Source organism: Parambassis ranga, unplaced genomic scaffold (genome assembly GCF_900634625.1).
Source record: "Parambassis ranga unplaced genomic scaffold, fParRan2.1 scaffold_31_arrow_ctg1, whole genome shotgun sequence".
NCBI classification, from domain to species: domain Eukaryota; kingdom Metazoa; phylum Chordata; class Actinopteri; family Ambassidae; genus Parambassis; species Parambassis ranga.
Genome location: NW_021144801.1, coordinates 1,890,198 through 1,901,963, shown reverse-complemented (window position 1 = coordinate 1,901,963; position 11,766 = coordinate 1,890,198). Strand labels below are relative to the sequence as shown.

The following is an 11,766-nucleotide window of genomic DNA, read 5'->3' as shown; positions in this document are numbered from 1 at the left end:
GTTCATCATAATAATAACTGATGCATGGCATCTAACAGGCTAATCGCTGCATAATAGTCCTAACAGTCCTCTTAAGGTCTCCTTTAGAAAACAGGACACTCATAGTATTTCTGACTAAAACCATCTTACATATGTTCACAAAGAAACCAGGGAAGATGAAGCATTTGCTAATGATAATATGGAGTAAGGAGGCGTTCAGTTCATGTGTTGTGCTTAAAAATATTGTTCATATTATGATGTTAAAATACATTTTCCTCTCTGTTTTTTTGAGAGTGAGTGGTTTAAAAAAAAGAAAATGAGAGATGAGTAGTTCTAGTATGGAAAGTAATGGTCCAGCCAAATTGTCTCATGTTAATGTTGATATTTATAATCAGTTAAGCTGATAATGAGAATATTTATAATGATCATTGAGAGGCCATGTTTTACATGGTACATGGTTGTGTATACATGTGTTTATATGTCCTTATCTATATGTAAAGACATATTCTGTTATGAGAATATTATTGTAACCCCATTTTGGCCTATACAGGCCGGGTCTCTTTTCTTTATGTGGATCCCTGGGTTCAAGATCTTTCAGAGCCGAAAACTCTGTTTATATGTAAACGAAGGGAAAAGTAAAGGTAACACGAGTAAAATATAGAATATATATTGTTCCCTCATGATGACACTGGTGTTCAGGCCTGGGTGTCCTCACAGAGCTTACGTCTTATTGAGGTCATCGATGAGCAGTTGCTCGTGCGTCTGGAGGATGTGGTAGAATTTATCTTTGGCCTCTGTTCCAGCTTGCAGGAACGTGTAGAGCTCCCTGACCTTGTCCTGGCTGGTGGGCTGAGCTCTGATCCGATCATATGCTTCCTGCTTGATGACCGAGCCCAAGAGCTGGTCCAGGATGGGGTCGATGTTGCTGATTCTCTGGATCAGGTCAGCTCTGTGTTCATCCACAAAGTGCGTGTCTGAGAGGAGAGCAGAGAAAGATGATGACCTCTGTGGTGCGTTCAGGAACCCCTGCCCTCTGTCCTGTGAGGACTGATGGGCTTCAGGGTGTATAGAACGCTGAGTGCCTGACATTTCCCAGTTTGGGATCAATCAAAGAATAAAGATCATCAGTCTATCAGCTGGTTTATGGTGTGTTCAAGAGGAACTGGTGCTGACCTTTGGACTCTGCCCTCTTTGTGAGGTCAGAGAGGTCAAAGGTCAGGTCAGTAAAAACCCAAATACTCGCACTGAGGTGTGTGTGGTGTACAGAGAGAAGACTGTACTCACGGTCAGCGGGCTTTGCCATCAGTCCAGCTGTGTCTTCAGCTGAAACAGAGAAGGAGACACCGTCAGTGACAGACTCATAAGTGATACAAACTAACAGGGAATGCAACTGTTACCTTAACAAGAATACATTTTAAACCAAACACAACAATATGTAAACGTAATTACATTTATTTGATCCAACAACTCACCAAGTTCACTTTTTGGAGTGTCATCAAAGAACTGTGCATGTCACACAGTCAAGTGCTGCCACCCAGTGTCAGGTATAAGTATCAGATTGGTGATTCAACAGTGTTGTGTTGAATTTACTTAGATGGTTGTGTTGCTCACTGAGTTCCTTCTGGACAGAGGAATAACGTGAGCAATGCAATGTGTGGCCGTCCAATTAGCAGCAGCACAGTAAAAGCCGCTTTCATTCAGTCATTCTTGTCTGTAATGATGCAGTTTGTACCCAGAAGGGCTCACAATAGGAAAATCAACCTCATTTAAAGTGAGTGTTATATTTATTTTGAATATAATTAAATGTGATGTAACTATTTTTGGTATATACATTTGTGGCAGGTGGCGGTGCAGTGAAGCCATCAGATGGTTCAGGCTGTGTAAAGGCCTCCATCAGCAGTGACAGTTTCTCTGTTTACAGACTGAAGTGGCTCCTTTAACTTGGAGGATGTGGACACAGATGATGTTTCCCTCCCAGTGAATTCACTCAGACATTAAAGGTCTGCTGAAGCTCCCACTGGAGACAAGCGTGCACTTTCATTTCAGAAAGCACAGAGGCAACTTCATCGGGTTCATATAGCAGGAAGCTGCACTCTGTCAGATCTGATTTCATTTTATATATTGTGGATTTATGACCTGTATTTCTTCTAGATACACCCTATGTATTTTATGCATATCTGTACAGGAGGACCGTGGATTCGGGGGGGGGGGATTCATGTTTGTGCATGTTCATAAAAAATAAAAAAGAAAGAAACAGTATTTCTGTATACACTGAATCTCACTGCCTTGCATCCCCCAAATGATGTCTTTAAAATATAATATATTGAATAAAACATTCAAAATTGCTGAAAATGGTTGAAATAGTTTAGTTGCCCAAAACATTTAACTCCAAGGCCGACTCATATAATGTGTCATTTAACTGGAATTTTTGCAGCATTTGATTTATAATAATTGAACTAGTGTCCTGTCTGTTTAATGTGACTCAGCTGAACTAAAACCACCTTCAGTCACTCCGCAGTCTTCCGGGACAGCTCGTAGGACTAAACAAGATGCACCTGAATGCACCATGAAATCAGCAGCGTTGTGGTACCCTTTACCATAAAATCAATGTATTCACACAACAAACTGTACACGTGGACAGAGTGCGGCCACAACACTGGTGTTAATCCCAGAAACAGTCTGATGTGCTAGAGTCAGAGAATAAAGCGACATTTTCTCTGTGAACAGTGAACTTTACAAAAAGAACAATTCCCCACAGAACTGACGTACAATATCGCTCAATCAGTTACAGGGCAGTAAAGATCAATGAGGTGATTCTCACCTGCTGAATCAGTCCTGACTTCCAGAAGCTTCCACCTTCATGTGTGGAGCTGCTCGTTCTGCTGCCGTCTGACTGGAAGGGAAATCAAAAAAGGGAACTCCACAAAAACCATAAAACAGGGAACCTGATACAAACATGTGATGTCAGCAGCTCAGTGAACACGCAAAAGCAGAAAATATGAATACAATTACAAATAAATCATTTCAAAATTAAAAACAACTGTTCTAAAACAAATTTTCTGCACAAACAGAATTTACACTCATGTTATCTCTGTTTTATATTATTGAATAAATGTTATAAAGTTTAAAGGAACACCAACAAAGAAAAAAAAGAGCTTTTAGTCAGAGTTCAGTTCAGTTGTTACTTCCTCATTCACATTTTCACCATTGACATCTGTTATTCTAAAACCTCTCCTATGTGGTTGCTTTTGCTTCATTAGTCACAACAACTCCTCCATGGTATTTCTGTTTGGACTGTAAATATTAAATCAAGAGAGGCCTGTGTAGAGTGTCATTGTTAGTTCTCTGCTGTCAGTTGCTTCATTTCCTCCTGAAGATTTTGCAAACACTCGACTTCCTCTCAGCTTCTGTGTCATACTTCTCTTTAATTTGTTTGACTTCACTGAACTGACCTCGTCTTGGTCACATAGATCCACTTTTCTTATATAAATAAAATATGTACACATACATCAGTGATCTGCACATAATGCATGTGAACGTAGCTATCCCCACAACACAGATGTGTCCCCACGTCTGTGGAACAGTCTGCCTCTTCAAGGCAGATCTGCTCCATCTGTAGAAGAGTTTAACAGCAGACTCAAAACTCATTTGTTTTCCTTGGCTTTTAACACTGAATAGGCAGCTCACCTTGGCTTTCATCCTTTTATCACTATTTTATGCATGTTTGACCTTGTTTACTGTACTTTTATTATTTTACTTTGATTTTATTAATACATGACTGACTCCTGTGTACTGATAGAACTGATCTGACTCCACCCGTCTCCATCATTCATAGAACATAACCTGTAGCTGCTTCCTGTCATACTGTAAGCACATACATAACAACAGCACAGGATGAATCTATGCATAGAAACAGAGAATCACACAATATACTATAATCATCCATAATTTAATATAAATATTATTAGTGTTTATTTAATTCATGATAGATGCCAATATAATAACTGTAATCAATACTGAACTATAAAATATCTGATCAATGATCAAACTGATATACAGATATTGACAGATTCTCACCTGCTGAATCAGTTCTGACTTCTGAAGTTTCCACCTTCATGTGTGGAGCTGCTCGTTCTGCTGCTGTCTGTCAGGAAATCAAAAACAGAAGTAACGTTACAAAACACAATCACACAAAAACACAGAAATATAAATAAATAAAAATTACTTTTAGTGCTTACCTTTTAACATATGTCCAGCGACCGCAGATGAAAACTAGCCCTCAGGTTGATTCTTGTGCATTTACAGAAATGTTACCGTCTCATCTGAAGCTCCTCCTTCACAGCACTCAACATCTTATCTGAGGGCAGCAGGGGCTGATGGGAGTTTTGAGCAGCTCATCTTCATTTGGCCTCTGCTGCATCACAGTGTCACTAGAGGAAACTAAGGTTCTTCCTGTTAAGTTTGCCTTCAAGTACTTAGCTTGGGGTCAGGCTTTGACCTAGAGACAATTCTGAGTGCTGTATAAATAAAATTGAATTGAATTCATGAAGAAAGGGTTTGCTGTCAGGACCATACCAAACCTCATCCCTCAAAGTGGAGCCACATGAGCGCCAGAGATGAGGTTTGTTTTTCCTGTGGAGAGTCAAATTGTAGATTGTACAGCTCAGAGTGTAGAAAGAACAGAGTCCACATAGTTAGCAAGCACAAAGACTTAAACAGGATGTTGTGGTGTGCTGGCTGCAGCTTCCGCAGCTGCATCTGCTTGTAAATTTCCATCACGTCATCAGTGTGGTTAGTGTTGCTGCTGCTGCAAAAAAAAAAAAAGGTGTTAGAACACGCCTGTGTTTCAACAGGGCCCCAAACTCATTTGCTCATTGCTTCTGTCACAGCAATGGGTTTGGTTGACTGAGCAGATAAGTAAACACCAGGTCTCGTTTCCACAGTGTAAAAGAACTGAAGTCATGTATTGACTCTTTTCACCTACAGTCTGAATAGTCTAGTCAGGTCAGGCAGTCCAAGGGTGGGAGTAGCCTGTAATGCTAGCTGAAGGGCTCGAAATGTGTGACTTTGTCATGTCATGTTAGCATAAATAAGAGCAGAGGGGTCCTGTTTCAATGGATACTGCTGTTGGCAAGGTCTCTGATCAGACTTAGGAGGATGACAGATTCACAAGCTTTGATGAGACCTACATCATATTGATGCTTTCCCCACAGAGTGTCAGCCTCCTCCTGGTAGCAGCTGCATCTGTCTCAGACAGGACGTGAGAGGAAGAAGAAATATAGCATAAGAAAAGATCAATGTTTTTTCCCATCTTTCTAATTCTAGCATGGACTGTCTCACAAGTGCCCTTTGAATTCAGATAACATGAACAACATGAACAGATATTACAATCATATCTGACTGTCCTGCTATTGATGTGTATATATTAGTAAAAAGCTGATTAATAACATGACAACAGCCTTAACACACATCTGGAACCTGTCACTTCAAAGCAGCTGTGTTCCAAAGAACATGAACATTGCTAAAGTTACAGCACTGTTCAAAAATGGAAACAAACAGAACTTCACACACTACAGACCAGCCTCACTGCTGCCTCACTTCTCTAAAGTCCTTGAAACACTGTTTAATGATCGCTTAGAAACATTTATTGAAGAACATCAGTTATTAAATGAAAGCCAACATGGATCTAGACTGAAAAGATCAACCTCAATGGCAACAACTGATGCAGCAGAAGAAATCTCAAATGAGCTGCACAATAAAGAAATCTGCCTGGAACTGGGTCAAAGTGGTTTAACTGATAGAGTGCAATATGTGCAGATGGCAGTTTGCTTCTAGGTGTCTTAGCATTGCTTGTGGTGACCACCAGGGGTCAGTATTAGGTCCTTCTTGCTACATTCTGCACAGCACAGATCCTGTTTAAAGCATATAATAACTTCTTACCTGGTACCATCCAGAAACTCTTCACTCTGAGAGAGAAGTCTAACAGTCTGAGAGGTTATGGCAACTTTAAAGTCCTGATGGTGAGAAGCACCAGGAAGAGTCTGTGTGTCTGTATGTGGAGTCAAAGGGTTAATACTAATAATCAGTTATATTAAATTATGGATGATTATAGTATATTGTGTGATTCTCTGTTTCTATGCATAGATTCATCCTGTGCTGTTGTTATGTATGTGCTTACAGTATGACAGGAAGCAGCTACAGGTTATGTTCTATGAATGATGGAGACGGGTGGAGTCAGATCAGTTCTACTTCCTTCCACTCCCTTTCAAGCATATAGTGCAGACTTTATGTACAAGCATGTATCCAGGGTCAGTTCTGCAGGCTTGTTACACTGGCCCTTACACGGTCCTACAAAAAGTAAATGACTGTGATTTTATCTGCCATGGCATTTGTGACGGCCACAAAAGTGTCACATTTGTGTTTTGGGAATAACACGTTTGTAATGTATTGTTTGTTTTTGGAATAGGTATATACTTGAGAAACGTAAAGTGTGTGTTTTGTAAGGCTTTTCCTTTAAAAAAAATGGGTATGTAATAACCACTCCAGAACAGCAGGGGGCAGCGTCGAGGGCTGGGTTTCTCTGCGCTACAGGTGGATTTTCCTCATTACTGCAGAGAGCGCACTGTGAACTGACGCGCTGTCGTCCTGCCTCATCATTTCTTTCCTGAATTTCAGGTTAGTGATGTGTAAAATGACACAGAATAAGGATAACACGATGTGAAAATGTGTTTAAGAGTTGAGTGAGTTATGTTGGCCAAATAGCTCTGTAGAAACATGGGTTTAATTAGTTGCTGTGCTCCGTGACGAGCAGGCTGAGCCTGAGATACTTTGTTAGCTTGGCACACACATATCCCTCCGCGCAGTGTGTGCAAGTGAGCTCCGTATAAGTTTGCTCCCACTTGGTTATGAGTTGTTTCGCCAAATGAGTTGTGAATAAAATGTTTAGGATTGAATATGAGTAAGACAGAGTTAAGTAAAGCATTGTTAACCTTGGTTTGATGGGTCTTTGCAGTATGGTGATGACAGTGAATGAGTTATGCTCATCGAAGGACAGTTTATATTAAAGACTGTTAATAGAAGTTGTAAAAACATTTTGAATAGCATAATATTACAATAGTCCATACATTTTGAGTATAAAGAGCAAGAAAAGACATTTTTGGAAATGTATGTTATTTTGGGATGGACTGTAATTTATTGATGTTGATTTATGATTGATTCATGTTGAACGGACATTCAATATTGCACATACATTGGACATAATGAGTCTGAACAATAAGAGTTATTGTTATTGTATTTTCTGAAGGAAATGTCCAAATAAATGACTGCAGAGAACGCACTGTGAACTGACACGCTGTCGCCCTGCCTCATCATTTCTTTGCTGAATTTCAGGAGTTTATCTGGCAGCCCGGTGCCGTTGCTACGGTACCCGTTACACATTCACTACCTCAGATTGGTCAACACTCACAACATCTACATGAGCATCAGTGAGACTTGGCTGCTGAGCGGGACCATGAGCGCTTATGGTCTGGCTTGGTGCTCAGCCAGATGAAGTTTGACTCCCAGCAGCAACCAGTGGTCTCGTGTGTGAGGCCGCCTCCCACTCGCCACAAAGGAGGACCTGCTGCTGTTTGGACCCCTGTCTGTAATAATGTGTCTTTGCATGCTGGCCATCTGCTACTGCTATGTGTGTGTGTATCGGGCTGCACTCAGAGTGAACACAATGTTGAAGTCCAGCAACCACCGAGCCAGATGCACCATAGGACTCTACCTCTCACTGTTGTTGCTCCAGCTGTCATCAATCATATTTCATATCATCTTTACCATGACGCTGAAGAGAGAAGCCCTCTGCAGCGTGACCACCTCCATGGTGCTGCCTCTGATAATCAGAATTCCCTCGTGTATCAATCCTTTCTTCAACGCCAGGAATCCACAAATCAGTTATCTCCTCTGTTCTGCATCCAGTCAGAGGAGACAGGCTGAAGAAGTGGTAGAGATGGAGGTGATTCAGTAGAGCAGGAGTCCTATTTATGTGCCTCATTTGTTGAACTTTAAACAGCATATTTATTGGATTTCTCCCTCAGACTTTGCAGGAGCAGGATACATCTCAAAAATCAGAAATCTGAGTTTAGATTAAGGATTTTGGGGAAAGAAATTGTCTAAATTGTCAGAATTTAAAGTCAGAATTCTGAATTGAATCTAAATGAGCTGTGAATATATGATTACAAAATAGATTTTTAATTTGTATGAATTTAATTTATTCATTGAAAAATATATTCTCCATTATTGACTGTTTATCTTACTGTGTCAGGTCCCCATTAAAATGTACCCCCTCTTGTATTATTTGAACCTATTGTGTGCAGAGGCAGCTGAGTGATACTATCACACTATTAAAAAGAACAAAATAATTACAGAGAGCACAAAATGAACTGAGGACAGACTGCAAGCACCTCAAATAACAAACTCTACATTGAATCTTTGTGGCATGTGTGATACGTCGCTCCATTTGAATGCTTGGTGTTTATTCTAGATATCATTAATATAAGTGTCCGTGCAGTTATCACAAAATAGCTTTTCTGGCACTGTCAGGTTTCTGAGTGCATATCTATCAATCACAGAAGTATATCTGTGGATGCTCTCATTCATCAGGTCAGAGTCGTTTCCAATTTCCAAAAGTTTCAATGGAGGCAGCTGGACTCCAGGACTGTTTTTGAAGATGTTTCCCACTCCCCCGAGTGGCTTCTTCAGTTCTGCTGCTGTTCTGGTTGGAATCTGAGTTTTATGTGTTCAGGACCTCTGTGGGTGGATCTTGCAGGAGCTACCATGACTAAGATCTCCCAGAAAGTGTGTCTGGGCCCTGTGCAGGACTAGTTGACGGCCCATAGTTAGAGTTTTAAAATTTGAATGGGAGTGAAGTCTGCTAGGCAAAACTGTAGCATATCAATATGTATCTGCCATCAATAATGTATAGGAAAGCATGTATACTGATTAAATCACAAAACACGCTGTTATAAGTGTCTTATAAGGAAACACAGACACTAGGATCCATTTTCCTGCACACGCTGTGACAGTGCCTAAAACTGCAGTTGATCCTGTGGCCACTTGGGGGTGGCACCAAAATTAAATCCCACAGGTGTTTCTGTTCAAATGTCAACAGCAGAAATAAACAAAAATTCATGTCTATAGATAATTATTCATGCAAATGGTTCTCAGGCTAATCAAGAACTGCCGTCCCTCAAATGACCAAAATTCAGTCCCATGGTCATGTTAAACTGTCAGTGGTAGAAAGTATCTATGTAAAGCTAAAAACAAACAAAAATCAATAAACACTGTAGTCTTTACCAGGTAACAACATAATACAGCAAATCTGCAGTTCCTTACATGGCCACTTGGTAGCTGGTCCAAAATAGTTTCTGTCCTGATAGACTTCCATATAAAATACTTTACAGCTAGAATTATTTTTTAATTAAATTTGAGCAGCCAGACCCCAAAAACCCCATATCCAAAACCACTGAGGAGAGATTGTTGATCTGTATATGCTTATCTAATTCAAAGTCATGTGGTTTCTGCAGATCAAAATAAAATCATGCTTGTATATCTGATTGGTTCTTAGCAGACATAGTTTGGTCTGATCTGTGTATAGGACATTGTTTCACAAGTCTTGTGGCTTGTTCAGATGTAGTTTTGTGAACCTTTGAGCCACTGTTGTGCCAAAAAGTGATCATGCCAAAAAGTGAGCCTTAAAGCTGTTTCGCCAGATGTCTGTAGTACAGATACTTGTAACTTCATGTCTACAAAACACTTTGTGAAAGGGAAATGCTTACAAGTGCTGCAGTCTGTCATGCTGGTAGGCTTTTGGTTGGAGGATTTCTGAGGCTGCTGTGTCTGATAAATGTCTGTATTTTGCTCCCTAGCCCAGTGAAGCTGAGAAACTGTGTTGAACAGTTAGAAATGGAGACTTGGTCGTTGGTCTTGCTCGGTAACCATGCTGAAGAAATCTTCAGTTTAAGGTTTGCCCAAATGCCAAAGGGCCACTGAACACATCCACACATTTGCTCTGAGCTCATGTGATGTGCACCAAACTCTCACACTGCCTGCAGCATCGCTGGAAGTGTCCTCCTCTGTCTTCTATAGTCTGATTTGAATGATGTCTGATATCAGCAAACAGTGGGTTTCACGCAGCTTCAATGGGAAATAAACACTAACAAGACAGATAAGATCAAATATAACATCAAACTCTCAGGCTCCACAAACTCTGAAACTACTAAATTCTTCTTTAAAGCATGCAAATAAATCACAGCTTATGATGTGTGGGGGAGCACAGAGCACTAATAACATGACAAACAACCATTCACACTCAAATTCACACCTACAGAATATTTAGTCACATTTAAATATGTTTGTGTTGCTATAGCAGACCCTGTATCAGTGATGAATTATTGCAATTTCAACATATGACCACCAGAGGGAAGCAGAGCGACGTGAGGCAGCAGTTGGCTTCATCCTCGGACTCTGGCCCCCATCAGTCCGGCTGCTCTGACCTTTCTGTCTCCTGCAGCGTGCAGCTTTCTGTCCAGTTTGCTGACATGAACCAAAAACTTTAGCTTTGATCAAAGATGCTGTATTGACGGTAAGAGCTCTCACTGCAATGACTATTCACCGTCATACATGTGGGACAGAGTGAAAAACACTTCAAGTACCATCATGTAATCCACTAATTTCAACAATGTCACTGTAATCTGATTACTCTCTTTAGACTGTGACAGACACAGTTACTCATGATGTATTTGTTTTGGAGAATATGCTCATGGGATGTGTGAATAAGTGAGAGTTGTAAAAACCTGAAACCTACTGCAGAACCACAACTAAAGAGCAGAGGTCAGTCTTAATCCATGTGCACATGGACAGCTGCATTTAAATTAACCCTCATGCATTGTTCGCAAACACTACCCTAATGTGTTGTTCGGGGACAAAAACGTCCCCTAACTTTAACGGTTTTAAAAATATATTAGATAAATATTTTTTTGAAATTTTTTTGCATAGACCTTTTAATTAACTTCAGTTCTAATCAACAGTAGTGAAAAAATCATTTTCCCCCAGGATTTTAACCCTTTAATCACCAATTTTATGAGGGGTGGTGCTGAAAATTGAAAAAAAAAAACACAAAATGGCTCATTTTTAATAGAAAAGGTGAATGTGGACTGGATTCTTTTGAACCTTTATTACAGTCTTGGTCATGTCAAACATCAGTAAAAAAATTGACTTGATTGCATTATTAGTTTTTGCACAGCACTGGATTTTCTTTTTTTCTCCCTAATGTGTTGTTCGGGGACAAAAACGTCCCCTAACTTTAACGGTTTTAAAAATATATTAGATAAATATATTTTTGAATTTTTTTTGCATAGACCTTTTAATTAACTTCAGTTCTAATCAACAGTAGTGAAAAAATCATTTTCCCCCAGGATTTTAACCCTTTAATCACCAATTTTATAAGGGGTGGTGCTGAAAATTGAAAAAAAAAACACACAAAATGGCTCATTTTTAATAGAAAAGGTGAATGTGGACTGGATTCTTTTGAACCTTTATTACAGTCTTGGTCATGTCAAACATCAGTAAAAAAATTGACTTTATTGCATTATTAGTTTTTGCACAGCACTGGATTTTCTTTTTTTCTCCCATTTTGTCCCATAGACTTACATTATAAACACACTTTTTTTGACTGCACAGCCATGGCACTACATAATCATGCATTCTTGATTGTTGGTGGTTTACCCTGTTGGTAGGAGGTAA

The 11,766-nt window shown here is 39.8% G+C and overlaps 1 long non-coding RNA gene across 1 annotated transcript; it reads right to left on the bottom strand.

Annotated features, from left to right (window-relative positions):
* Positions 1-932: 932 nt before the first annotated feature.
* On the bottom strand, positions 933-3,805 carry LOC114430900 (uncharacterized). The gene is made up of 3 exons (XR_003670021.1): positions 2,801-3,805; positions 1,264-1,302; positions 933-953 (listed from the first exon to the last, which is right to left on the bottom strand). It is a non-coding gene; the product is annotated as an uncharacterized LOC114430900 (long non-coding RNA).
* Positions 3,806-11,766: the final 7,961 nt, after the last annotated feature.